We start from the raw sequence: 14,496 nt of genomic DNA, 5'->3' as shown, positions 1-14,496 counted from the left end.
AAATTAAGGTAAAAAATATAAAAAAAAAAGAATGAGAACCATGTTTTTCCATTTACAAATGAGGACAATTGTCCTACCATATTAGTTGCCACATCAGAGGCAGAGACCCAAGGAGTCTGGGTTTCTCCTATGGTCTGAATCTGAGTCAGCAAGTCTTATAAATCCAAAGTTGGACTGGTATTATCCCATAATCCTCTGAGGTGTCTCTGCACATTTTCCCAGGGGTGGGCAGAATCATTCTAAGTATAGGGGGTAACACAAATCCACTTGAAGTTTGAATAACATCTTGTGGTCATTCTGGTCTTAATATTTTGAATCTGGGTCCCAATGTATAGAACTGCTTCTTCAAGGGCATTAACTCTTGCCTCTAACTTCCTATCTATCTTTTCTTGTGTCATAAGTGTTACAGAGACGTTCTTTGAAAGCTGAGCTAAATGATTAGCAGTATGCTTTTCTTGTGCTAAGAAAGTAGTTGCTACAACTACTGAGCTAATAATTTCTATGAGTGCTGTAATTCCTAATATTAATGTGGCTATAAATCTTTTTGGTCTTTTTTTTTACAGGTTTAAACAATAGAGGCTTTATTTGGGTGAACCGGGTAAAAGACAAACATTTATCTAGGTGCTGAAAAAAGCAGCTTCATTTAAGGTAAAGCAAAAGAGAGGTTTATAAGGGCAGTACAAAAATATGGAACATGGGAGTCTTGCGGAAGCGCAGCAGGTTAAGCATAGGTAATGCAAAGCAAAAGGACCGGCCTAAGGATCCCTGTTCAAGCCCCCAGCTCCTCACCTGCAAGGGAGTCACTTCACAGCGGTGAAGCAGGTCTGCAGGTGTCTATCTTTCTCTCCTGCCTCTGTCTTCCCCTCCTCTCTCCATTTTTCTCTGTCCTATCCAACAATGACAACATCAACAACAATAATAACTACAACAACAATAAAAAAAACAAGGGCAACAAAAAGGAAATAAATAAATATTAAAAATCTTTTTTAAAATTATGGAACATATATTTTACATACACAAAATAAGCAGTTATCATCAGGGGTTAAGAGTACACTAGGTCCATAAAGTCTGAGTATAGTTATCAAAAGTTTAGTCCCATAAGATAAACGATTATCAGCTGAGGTATAAGCTGCTCATGGCTGTAGAGGGGTCTTAAAAAGTTTACTGGCTAGCTGGGTCACACATGTTCAGTTCCCAGGAGAAAGTAGCCATGGTGGATACCTGGAGCACCTCCATTGAAATGCTTCTGACCAGGAGAAGCTTTTTGGTCTTTTTAATGCATCAGTAATTGTTATCAATGCTTGGATCTACAACAGGGTCAGAATTTAATAAATTAAAGGGTGAAAAAAGGATGGGAGGCTCTTCAAGAATTGTGAACAAGCTCAGCGGAGGTGGTGGTCTCCTCAGGTTCTTTGGCGGCAAGGTAGGCTCTTTGACATTTCTAATAAGTCTGTCTGGAATCCAGATGGGAGAATTCACGTCCTGAGGAAAAACACAAGCACACCCTCGCCTTCCTTCCCATTTGCCTGCCAGCAAATCTTTCCACTTCACTAAAGGTTTATCAGAGGTGCTTTTCCGTCCCCAGTGTCAGAAGTATAAACTGGGGTATTATCAGCTTTTAAAACTAAAGGTTGTCCAGCATAAGACATGCAATAGGGGAGTCAGGCAGTAGCACAGCGGGTTAAGTGCATGTGGCACAAAGCACAAGTACCCACATAAGGATCCCGGTTCAAGCCACCGGCTCCCCACCTGCAGAGGAGTCCCCTCACAGGCAGTGAAGCAGGTCCGCAAGTGTCTATATTTCTCTTCCCCTCTCTGTCTTCCCCTCCTCCATTTTTCTTTGTCCTATCCAACAATGATGACATCAATAACAACAATAATAACTAAACAATAAAAACGAGGGTAAAAAAGGGAAAATTAATAAATAAATATTTTTTTAAAAAAAGACATGCAGTAGATCAAATGTTGAGAGTCATCTTTAAAAGCCTTTCCTGTTCTTACAGTAGCCATGATCAGATGTGAGAAAGTATCTATGCATACATGAGTTTGTAATAAGGTTAGACTAGAAGTATCACTGTTGCTAAGAGATAAAGGAGCAGTTTCTATATGAGGAAGTAATCTTGAAATACATTGATAATCTGTGTATAGATTAAAAAATTTGTCTCTGAGCAAGGAAAAGGCATATATCACTGCTTTTACTTCAACCTTCTGAGCTGAGTTTTTAGAGACCACATCAAAGAATTGTTCCCCATCTATAATTACTGCTGCTATTCTACTGGAAGAGCCATTAGTAAATACTAATGAAAGAGGAGGAGGTAAGAGTGAGTTAGAGGATAGTTTTGGAAAAATAATGGACTGACATTTTATGAAATATAACAGAGGGTTAGGAGGATAATTAATAAAGCCAGTAAGGAGGGATATGAATTTGTAAATTTACTTCTCCTTTGTTAGAATCCCTGAGGCATTTGGTTAGGGCACTCTCTACTAAATTGTCCCTGCTGTCCACAGGAAAAACAACCTCCTAATTTTTTACCTTCTCCCTTATTATGTAATTTAGTCAAAAACTGAGTAGATGTTTCTCCCTGTAAAGCTGTAAGGATAGTAATGTCCTGCAGGAAGGAAGGTGTGACTTCTGAGCAGGCTTTCACAAAGTCACTCAGTGAACCTGTCTTACAAAAAGGACGAATTAGTGTTTGACAGGTAGGATTAGCATATTCAAAAGCCAATTGTTTAATAATTATCTGCGCTGCCTCTTCTTGTGGTATGATTTTTTAAATCTGATCCATTAATCGAGACAAAGTTACATAAACATTTTCTTGAGTAGCTGACACTCCCTTCAACAAGAGAGTAATTTCTGTGGCTAGAATATTAGAACCAGCAAGCCACTGCAAAAATGAAAGTGATTCATGAGCAGGCTCCAAAACATCTCCTAACAAGTTCCATAATGAAAAGGTTTTAATCGAACATTTTCTGGTCCATTTTGGACATAAAACTCTCTTAGTTCTTCAACTAGTCTCCCCCAAGTGTAAATATTTAAGGTTCCTTCCTGGGGGAACCAGGGGCACACTTCTTGAACAATCTGAAAAAAATGGAAATAACTGATTAGCTAAAGCTTGTACTCCTTTTTTTCTTAAGCATAATATTTATAGAGTCCTCTTTCTTTAGGCTCAATATGGCCCACAGCTTCTCAAAAAGTTCTTATGGACAGCATTCTTGTATAAAGTGAAAAAAGGTAATATACATTTTACTACATCAATAAAGAGTCCTCTTTCTTTAGACTCCCTATGGCCTATTGCTTCTCAAGTCCTTAAGTTCCAAATTACCCACCTCTGCCAGGGGGGCTGCAGCACCCATGGTGGAAAATCTATTCCCTCCGAGAGAGAAAGCTTACCTTCAGGTCCCTGTTCGGGCGCTACTTGCTTTTCCTGTACTAATTAATTGTGCTATGTAAGCGGCCCCTCCACTGTGGGAACCACCAATATTTCTCTATATTTTAGGGGGAATACTAAAGGAAGTGGTGTAGATAAAGGAGTAAACATTTCTTCTTGGAGTCTCCTGAAAAATCTTGCATTACTGATATTGTTTGTTCCATTATGATCAGTCTTACAGTGCAGGTTTTGTCATTATTTTTGTTATTGGTCAGGCTCTGAGCCTGGCCATAGGTAAGTATTGTTAAGACCACACAGAGCTTAATCCCAAGCCCTATACTTGGCAAAAGGCAAGATGGTTTCAGTTTGGCCTGGAGAGTCCAGCCGTGCTGAACTTCCTGCAAAGCTGGTACCGTGTCAAGCAGCTTGTGTCAAGCAACTCGCATGGCGGTGCCTGCACCATTGAGAAATATATTTGCTGATTTGTTTCACTAAATAAGTTGGGAATAGTCACCCCAAGCAAAACCAGTGTAGTATTATTGAAAATAATTATTCTAAAACTTCCAATCTCAGCACTTGTTTTCAGGGTGTTGAAATATTTTACTGTTTAACGTTCCAGAGTAGTAACATTGTTCACTCTTATCTCCCCCACAATACTTTGGACAGTGATTGGCATGTAGTGGAAAATCTATAAATCTTTTTTGAACAGAGTAAAGCTACTGTGTTGTTCCTGTGAGTAAAAAACATTTTTTTTTGGGGGGGTAAGGAAAAAATTATTAAGATTTAAGGAATCAAGTCAGTCTGTAACTTAAGCTGCAACCACTTGCCTGCATCTGTCTCTGCCTTCCACATCTTCAGGAAAAAGTTCTTGGAAAATACACCAAGCTTCACCATCCCTGGACAACTCTGTTTCTTGTAATGTTCTCTTCACTACTCCTAGGAATTCAGGGGTGGTGGTGACAGAAAACATAGCTTTACTGGGGAACAGATACAAATGAGGTGAAATGGCCCCATTCCCTTTTCCTTTCTTCTAACAGCCCTTTTCTTCAAGTACTGCCATCCTTCACTGTCTTCCAGCTGAAAATTAATCTGGGGGCCAGAAGTTGGCTCATCTTGCTAAGTACACACATTATGAGTGCTCAAGGACTCAGGTTCAACTCCCTGGTCCCCACCTGCAAGAAGGGGGGGAACTTCATAAGTGAAGCAGTGCTGCAAGTGTCTGTCTCTCCCTCCTTATCTCCTCCCCTTTCAGTTTCTTTCTGTCTCTGAAATAAAGTAAACTTAAAAAAAAGGAGGGAGTCTGGCGATAGCACAGCAGGTTAAGCGCAGGTGGCGCAAAGCTCAAGGACTGGCTTAAGGATCCTGGTTCGAGCCCACAGGTCCCCACCTGCAGGGGAGTCACTTCACAAGCAGTGAAGCAGGTCTGCAGGTGTATATCTTTCTCTCGCCACTCTGTCTTCCCCTTCTCTCTCCATTTCTCTCTGTCCTATCCAACTACGATGATGACAACAATAACTACAACAATAAAACCATAAGGGCAACAAAAGGGAATAAATAAATCACAAAAAAAAAGATGGGAGTCGGGCTGTAGTGCAGTGGGTTAAGCGCAGGTGGCACAAAGTGCAAGGATCTGCATAAGGATCCCAGTTCGAACCCCCGGCTCCCCACCTGCAGGGGAGTGGCTTCACAGGTGGTGAAGCAGGTCTGCAGGTGTCTGTCTTTATCTCCCCCTCTCTGTCTTCCCCTCCTCTCTCCATTTTTCTCTGTCCTATCCAACAACAACAACATCAGTAACAACAATAATAACTACAACAACAAGGGCAATGAAAGGGAATGAATAAGTAAATAAATATTAAAAATAAATTAAAATATTTTTTAAAAGAAAGGTAATTATTCCATGAAAGCAAATATGGGGAACCAGCGCTGGTGTACCCAATAGAGCACACACATTACCATGCTCAAGGACCTAAGTTCAAGCTCCTAGTCCCCACCTAAAGGGGGAAGCTTCACAAACAGTGAAGTAGTACTGCAGGTGTCTCTTTCTCTTTCTACCTCCCTTTTACCTCTCAATGTCTGTCTCTATCCAGAAAAGAAAGGAAACAAAACAACAAACATTTAGTGTTTTAGTTTATATGAAATAAATGGAACTAGGCCCACGAGCAAACTATTCCTCAACCAGAAGCCCTAGATGTCTCTGACTTTAGACCAGGGCATGGCAAGGGTAAATTTCCAGAAAACTCAGATGCAATAGTTGAAAATGATTTTTTTTCCTTCATGAATGCATCTTTTGCGTGAAAAGAACAGATAATGGTAGTGGTTTAGAATAGGGACTCCCGGGGAGTTGGGCTGTAGCTCAGCGGGTTAAGTGCAGGTGGCACAAAGCACAAGGACCGGCATAAGGATCCCGGTTCAAGCCCTGGCTCCCCACCTGCAGGGGAGTCACTTCACAGGCGGTGAAGCAGGTCTGCAGGTGTCTATCTTTCTCTCCCCCTCTCTGTCTTCCCCTCCTCTCTCCATTTCTCTCTGTCCTATCCAACAACGACAACATCAATAACTACAACAATAAAACAACAAGGGCAATGAAAGGGAATAAATAAATAAATATAAAATAAAATTTAAAAAAAAAGAATAGGGACTCCCAAGTTTATTCCCATTGATTACTTAGGGGAAATCTCATTAAACATGGGGATGATTCCAAGATCAAAAAGAATGTAGGGTGAGAACAGAGACTTGTAGGCATTGACCTACTCTTGTTCAGTGCTCAGAATCACATAAAGGGGTATTTATTTTCTTTTTATTTATTTACTTACTTTGGATAAAAACAGAAACTGGGAGAGAACAGGAAGATGGAGGAAAGAGAGAGACATACCTGTAGCACTGATTCACCACTTGTGACTCCCCCCAGTAGGTGGGGATTAGCAGCGTAAATAAGGATCCTTGCACACTATGATATGTGGGCTATCCTGGATGCACCACCACCCACCCTCTGGAGGGGGATATTTTTTCAACATTATGATGGAGGCAGAAAGAGAAAAAGAGTGAGAACAAGAACTAGAGTAAGAGAGAGAGAGAGGAGAAAGACAGAGAGAGAGAGACACACAGAGAGACACTACAGTACCTTCAATGTGGTGGAGGTCAGGCTTGAACCTGGGTTGTGCACATGACAAGGCAACACACTATCCAAGTGATCTATTTCACAGGTGCTTTTGTGGTTGTTGTTGTTTGCTTGTTTTATGAAAAACAAAATTATTGTGAGAAAGAACATGAAATGGGAAAGGACAGGCAAGCATCACCGTGTCACAGAGATTTAAGGGCCATATGAAAATACCCAAAAGGCTAGTTTATGCCAGTAGGAGTGGAGGTTTGAAAACATTCATAGGCTAAAACCACTTCAGGGAAAATGAAGGGGAGGTGACATAAGAATTAATGAGCTTGATGGGTTAGTAGAGAGAGATGGTGTAGTAAAGGAATATTCTGGAGATTTTGTGAGGCCACTGAGCCTCACAGGAAGTTGGAAAAGAATGTTGTAGGCCTTGTTCTCCGCTGCCCCCCTTAATTTACTAAGTAGACAGATAAGAAGAACCACTAGGGATAAGTGTGTGACTGGGGCAGGGAGGCCAGAGAGAAGTAGAACGGATGTTTTGCTGATATCACAAGGCCCTTGGTCCCCAGGAAAACTTGACCTTTAGCCCTGAGCAGCTGCAGAGGGACTTTAGCACAGCTGGTGTTGACAGAAGTGTGTGCATGGAGGTTGGAGATTGGAGATAGACAGGACAGAACAGAGGGACCACAGTTTCTGAGAATTCTCCTTGCTGGTGACCCTTCTTGATAGTCATTCTTTCTGGAATTGGGTTCTTCAGCCCATGAAGACAGGCCAATTCATAAAGGGAGAAAGAAAGCAAGGCACAGAGGACAGTAGGGTTCATTTTGTATGGAACTCATACCATGGAGAGGGAGGAAAGGGAGTCTTAGGCTTTCATATGTTGAATAACTTAGGAAAGAACATGCATGGTAGGCTCCCTTCTTCACTGTGTGTGTGTGGGGGGGGGAGCACGGGGGAAGAGGCCAATGGACTGAACTTGGAGGCTTATATTGCATAGGGTCCCAACCTCTGTTACATACTAGGTTTAAGGTCAGTAGTGTACAGGGGTGGAGAGAATGGGAAGGTGGTCATATAGTTCTGGTGCACTCTTTCAGTCCTCTCAGAGTTGAGGGTTTCTTTAGGCAAGAGAAAGGGGTGAGGGTCATATTAAGTTTAATGTCCTCACGATGATCTTGATAATCTCACTAGGATATTTCCTGACTCTCTTGAAATGGCACCTCCCACAATTTAAGGTGAAATAGGAATAAAAATCCCTGCATTTCTTGAGCTTGTTTGCTGCTGTTAAGTTTTTCTTATCTTTTCTTTTTTTTTTTCTTTTCTTGTCTTTTTTGCCTCCAGGGTTATCTCTAAGGCTCAGTGCTGGCACTAAGAATGCACTGCTCCTGGTGGCCATTTTTCCATTTTACTGGGTAGGACAGAGAGAAATTGAAAGAGGAGGGGGCAATAGAAAGGGAGACAGAAAGAGACACCTGTAGATCAGTTTCACCACTTGTGAAGCTCCCCCCACCCCCGCAGGTGGGGAGCAGAAGCTCGATCCTAGATCTTTGCTCTGGTCCTTGCACCTAGTACTGTGTGTGTTTAACTGGGTGCACCGCCGCCTGGTTCCTTTCTTCCTATTTTATTTTTATTTGAGAGGACGGAGCGAAATTGAGAGGGAAGGGTAGATGGAGAGGGAGAGAGAAAGATAAGACACCTCCAGACCTCCTTCAATGCTTATGAAGCAACCCTTTTGCAGGTGGGGAGTGGGGCTCGAACCTAGGCCTATGTACTATGTGCTCTTAACTGGATGTGCCACCATCTGGCCCCCAGCTTTACTTTTTTTTTTAATTTTGTTTTTTTTTTTTGTTTTTTTTATTTTTTAAATATTTATTTTATTTATTTATTCCCTTTTGTTGCCCTTGTTGTTTTATTGTTGTAGTTATTATTGTTGTTGTCGTTGTTGGATAGGAGAGAGAGAAATGGAGAGAGGAGGGGAAGACAGAGAGGAGGAGAGAAAGATAGACACCTGCAGACCTGCTTCACCGCCTGTGAAGCGACTCCCCTGCAGGTGGGGAGCCGGGGTTCGAACCGGGATCCTTATGCCGGTCCTTGTGCTTTGCGCCACCTGCGCTTAACCCGCTGCGCTACAGCCCGACTCCAGCTTTACTTTTTTTTAACAGAGCAGTTTTCAACATCGGCTTATGGTGGTGTGAGGGATTAAACCTGGGACTTCAGAACTTTGGCATGAATGTTTTGGGCATAACCATTCTGCTCTCTCCCCTTCTTGATCTTTTCTTTTTTCTTTTCTTTTTTTTTTTTTTGACCTGACTGGGGTCACCTGTGGAAAACCCTAGGTATAGGAAGTATCTCTTACTTAGCCCCCAGATTCACAGTATAGGATTCCATGATTGGAGAGTCTAGACCTCCTGGGTCCAGCTAGTTCAGGTTCCCAAATACAGGATTACCAGATATGATATGGGATGTACAATTGCATTCAAATTTCAGATAAATAACAACCTTTAAGTATAAGCATCTCTCAATATAAGATTTGGGAGATACTTACACCAAAGAGTCATTCATTTGAAATCTACATTTTAACTGGAAATCCCAGTTATCTTTGTTAGATCTAGCAACCTTACTCAAGTAAAGTGGGTATTTGGGTCTGGAGGGAAGATTTACTTTGTTAGTCAGATTGTGCCAGGCTAAAAGGTGAAGGGGATGGCTGGTTGGCAGAGGTAACTCAGTGGTAAAGTGCAAGACTTGCATGTTTGAAGTCCAGTGTTGAATCCCTGAGAATACATGTGTCAGAATTATATTCTGTTCTCTATCCCTCTGTCTCTCTCATTAAGAAAGAAATAAGAATTAATTTTAAAAAAAAGATGAAGTAGAATCTACACAAGCTGACTTTGAGGGGGCAAAAAGAAATAAAACCTTAAAGAGAAATTGCAGAATTGAAGAGGAAAGGTGAGGGAAAGGCACATTCAAGATGACAAGCTAAAGCAGTATTTGACCAGCTGGTTTGTGGGGAGCATTCTGGAATTTTTATATGAATCTATGTTCTACAGTTTATAGGAGAGGATGTTCTGGGCTGGGAGGGAATCTAAAATCCTTGTCCCTGTGTACTGGCTGATGAATTTGCCCCTAAAAACGGAAAGGGGTGAACTCCAGGCTCTTAGCTGAGGAAGGACAGGCTGTTGAATAGGGGGAAAGGCAGGAGGCCTCTGTGTCACTCAAAGCCCCTTCATCCTGGGGAATTGGGGTCACTTCCCTCAGGCTTCCTGAAGGCAGGCTGCTCCTTGGCCTCTGGGCTGTGCCTGGACTCACATGCCTGGCTTGGGGCTGGCGGCTGCCGTTGCCCCTCAGGGCTCAGTCATGCAGAAAGGGTCAATAAACTATGTATCTCAAGCCAAAGAAGAAAGACAATAAAACCACCCTTGGGGTCAAAGGTCACCTAGTCACTGATTGAGATATTCACAACTCTTTTTCCTCTGCTCTCTCTTCTGGTTCCCTTTTTCTTCCCCAGGCTCAGTCCTTCCTAGACTCTTTACTTTTAGCCTTTCTTCAAAGCCAAAGTTACCACGCCACCCCCACCCTCACCACACACACACAAAAAAAATCGAGATGTGAGGCTGAAATAAAGTCATATCCTGCAAAAAGGAACTTGAAGAACAGAAGAGTGATGGCAGACCAACCCCTAGTGCAGGGGTTGGCAGACTTTTCCTGTAAATTGCATGATAAAAAAATATATTTTCAGTTTTGTGCATCATATTCAGTCTCTGTAGTATAATCTCCCACCTCCACCCCACCCTCATTTCCTTCTCCTCCTTTTTTCTACTTCTAATCTTCTGAAAAACAACTTTTTTTTTTTAATTCCTTGTTCCTAGGGTCACAGAAGTACAACAGCCTATGGATCAGATCATATTCAAAGTTGAAATCACAATCAAAGTAGAAGTGAACCAAATTTACCCTCACTTTCTCTTCTTTGGGGGTGGGAGATGAAAAGTACTATTCTTTGCTTTAATATCAAAGCCCTTTCCTACTTACCACTCACTGGAAAAAAGACTTAGAAAAGTGCCGCCAAACCAAGAAGAAAAACAACAGGACATTGGATTTATACAAAATCCCCTTGTTCCTGAAGTACATGAAATGCCAGAGTTGAGCAGACTGGGAATAGCATTATTTATTTATTTATTTATTTATTTTAGATGTTGGAGTTCTGTCTCACACAGCTTGGGTAAAAGACTAGGCTTTCCTGGGGGGGGGGGGGACAGACATAGGCACCACAGAGATAAGAACCACTGCTAGAAACCATGATGTATGTGGTCTAGAGACACCTGTTCTCTGGTGCTGGATTCTGCCTCAAAGAGCAAATACCCCAGGATTGCCGGTAGCTTCTGTCCACTTGCTTTGGAGCTTGGATCATTTATACTTTAGAACCAATGGTGATTTTAGCAGCCAGCAGGAACTTGGGGTCCTCACATGTGTGCTCCAGTATATCAGGTCAGCTTTGCACCCCCAAATTCATCCTCTTTCTTTCCTATCTTTAGGTTCCTGGGAAAGGACTTGTAAATGCAGCTCAGATGATCTGCCTCTTCACAATCTCCCTCTCCTCATGCTTGGGCACTTCCCCACAAAGAATGTGTTCTGATCCTGAAGGAAAAGGGAAGTCCTCTTCCAAAGTGATTTGTTTTTCAATACCCTGAGCTCCTGCCAGTGTATCTTAGAGCCTGAAAGCTGACTGCTGGGCATCCTTAAAGCAGCAAAGGTATTCATTGACAGCAGGACCTAGTAAGCCAGGATCAGGGCTCACCATGAACCTTGCACCCAGATATGGCTGTTGACGGAGTCTTACCCACCATTGTAAGGTTTTGCTCTAGTTTCCTGTATTCCAGGGTCTGTCTTCACAATCCCAAACTGGATTCTAATAGCTCTAGTCCAAATCCCTACTTTCCTTCACCAAGCTCAGTCTTATTTACCTCACCCGATTCTCTGAAGTTCAAGCATATGTACGCATATGTACATTGCACTTGATTGACAGGCACAATGAAAATGTCTCATTCCCGTCTGGCTTTCATTTCATTATATTGGACAGCAATATGCCTGAGACTGCAGAGGACAAAGGCGAAACAGCTTTTCTGAAAAGGGTTGACCAACAGTATCTATTTGTTCAGTCTATACTGAATTTTAAAGGTATTGACAGCTTATAAATTATTTGTCAAATAATGGAGATGTTGTGAAAAAAAACTCAATGAAACTAATAGAACCTGGAACCCCATGAGTGGTAGACGAATGTGTCCACAGGTCCAGGAGCTCAAGAGATAGATGATTCTGTTTTGCCCCTGCTGCCAATTAAGAGCTTTATCTTAGCATAAAAATAAAGAGTTTAAAACATACTTTCCCCTGCCCCACCCCCACCCCAAGCTCTCTCACCTCTTCATTTTTTATTACAATTCGCAGTTTTTTTCTCTTTTTTTAAAAGACCTGGGACTCAGAAGAGAGGGTGGAGGTTTATATAAAGAAGGTTTATCAGGGGGAAAATGTGAATAATGGTGAGTTTCAAGGACATGTTTTTCAACGAGAAAAACGTTGTGCCCCACTAGGAATAAGCAGGGGAACCGAATTCAACTTCTTGGAATAATTCCCTTCCTAGATTCAAAGATTCATTTATTGAAATAAATCAGGAAGCATTGGCAGAACGGAAATCCGCTTGCTGGGTTTAAAGGGTCTTTAAACTGTTGCGAGTGTTAGATTGCAAGTCTTTTCTAAATACAAAACAGAAGAAAAGACCGCAGTGTTTCCCTTGGACTTAAAGAAAATTGCTAGGTTTCTGACTTAGGATAATTTCATGTCCACCACAGGGAGAGTGTTTAGAAAGAAATCCTGCCCGATAGCACAACAGTGCTGTAGATGTTTTGGTTTTTAGGAGGCTGAAACAGAGAGAAAAGTGGTACAGAATGGGGCTCTGGGTCGTGCCCGAAATCCAGCTGGTCCCTACTGCCCCTCTGAAAGTTGCTTCTCTCCTCTATGACTCCAAGTTGTATTCTGAAATTCGGGACTCAGAAGCTTTGCTCTTTGGGTAATGATGAGTTTCTCTGATACTATTTATTGCTTCAGCTTTGGGCATGAAAATAAACAAATTTTCTTCCCTATTTACGGTTTGAGCTCACTGTGAGGGAAAGGATTCCGTTATATTTGCTATCCTTACAGATATGTAGATATTTAGACCAGACCACATACAACTGGGGGCCGCATAAAAGAGATTTATTGGCTAATTTACACCGCCTAATACACATGCAAACCCCAGTAAGCCCATGCTGTCGAAGGAGCCTCCGGTAGTATAAAATAAGACCCACAACCCCTGGGCTCCAGTTGCCCTGCCCTGCTCAGTCTAAGTGATTGCTTTCTGCACCCGAAAAACTAAGAAATGGGAGCTCTCTTCTGCCTTGCCCCAATCAGTATATAGGAAAAAACTTTCCTTTCCTCTTAGGCCACCACTCTGCTTCAGACTCAGCTCCCCAAAGCCCCCCTTACTGCCAAGTTTCCCCCTGGAGTCTCCTCTGCAAGGCGAGTTGAGAGGTGTGTGCTGGAAGCGGTCGGGAAAACTCCGTTTATTAATTTACTATTATTATTATCATCGTTGCTTATTATAACAGGAATGATTTACTTAGGGAGGGTGGGGGCTCTCTTTTCATATGTGACAGCTTCCTAGATCTGAAAGCATTTATTACACTTTCTAACATGTTTCAAGGGATTAGAGTCTCCCACTCCACCCCCCAAAGAAAACTTGCCTCCACACTAACCGTCACATAATTAGAAATGGTCTGCCTCAGGCTCTGTCAGCCACAAAGCCAGAGAGCTTCACCCCCCTTGAAGGCATCTGGGGCCCCTGTGCCCCAGAGTCACAGCACCTCCTTAGAGTTGTACACTTGGGCTGGGCCAGGTTGCTCCGCCAAGGGTTCCACCGCCTCAGGTTGGCCCCTTAACAAGCATTCCCACCCACCACCCCATTCTCGTTGACGATCTAATTGAATTATGTCTTTTTGTTCCAGGGACTACAGAGCACGTGCTGGAGGCAATTAATTATCGGGATGTGGCCATATCGAAACGGACACTGGGCACCGGCTAGGTCAGCTGCGGTAACATCCCACTGGCCTGCGCTAGGGACCCCTCCCCCAAACGGGCAAGCTGAGTTCTCTCTGTCTCTCTACTTCCGCAGTTCTGGCTGCCCAGCCCGGACCCCCAAATATGCAAGGCCCCAGGTTCTCGGGGTACCCAGTGGGGCTCACCAGAAAACCTTGCATCAGCATTGTCTGGGCTAGGGCTGGACTGTTCGACACTCCCTGTCCCAGAGAACCGCTCTCTTCTCCACTGAAGCCCCCAGAGGAAATCCAAACTTTCTCAAACCTGCTACAGCGGTCGGGGTCAGTGGTGGCTGGGTGGGTAGGAATTGAAGCGAAGTAGAGGGAAGGAAGAATATAAAGGGCAGAGAGAAAAATGAGTGGTGGGGGGGGTAAAGTTGGAGAAAGTAAACCTGAGTCCTGGAAATTCATTTGCATGATTTAGGCATATTTGCTCTCTTCCCATCGCTACCCCCTACCCCCACCCCAACATCCACTCCCCAGAAAGAAATCCTCTACTGAGGTACACGGAGGCCATTCTTGGAGAGCCTATTTTCACTAGATGTAATATAATTTAAAAGTCAGCAGTGAACTCACCTTCCAACCTGGGGAGAGTGCTCAGGATTTGGGGCGAGTTTGATAGGAGGGGTGGCTATGGTAAGTGCAACTAGCGTGGTTTTCCCTCGGCAAACTGGAAAAGAAGGAAGGTGAAGTCTTGGCCAGGCCTTGCAGATTGGGGGGGGGGGGCAGGAAGTGAAAGGCTGCAGTTATAAAGCATTGCGTGAGGAGGTCTCTTCTAGTACCTCTGAACTTGATCTGATGTTCTCTTTCTTACTGAGAGATGGTGGGCAGTCTGTGGGAGGCTGCCTCAAGGGGAAGACTTTGGGGCTGGACTGTCCTCGGGATGTGATTGCCACAGTCACCTTCC

This window comes from Erinaceus europaeus, chromosome X (genome assembly GCF_950295315.1).
Source record: "Erinaceus europaeus chromosome X, mEriEur2.1, whole genome shotgun sequence".
In the NCBI taxonomy this organism is placed as follows: Eukaryota; Metazoa; Chordata; class Mammalia; order Eulipotyphla; family Erinaceidae; genus Erinaceus; species Erinaceus europaeus.
The sequence above is the reverse complement of the archived record's forward strand: the minus strand, read 5'-3'. Positions refer to the sequence as shown.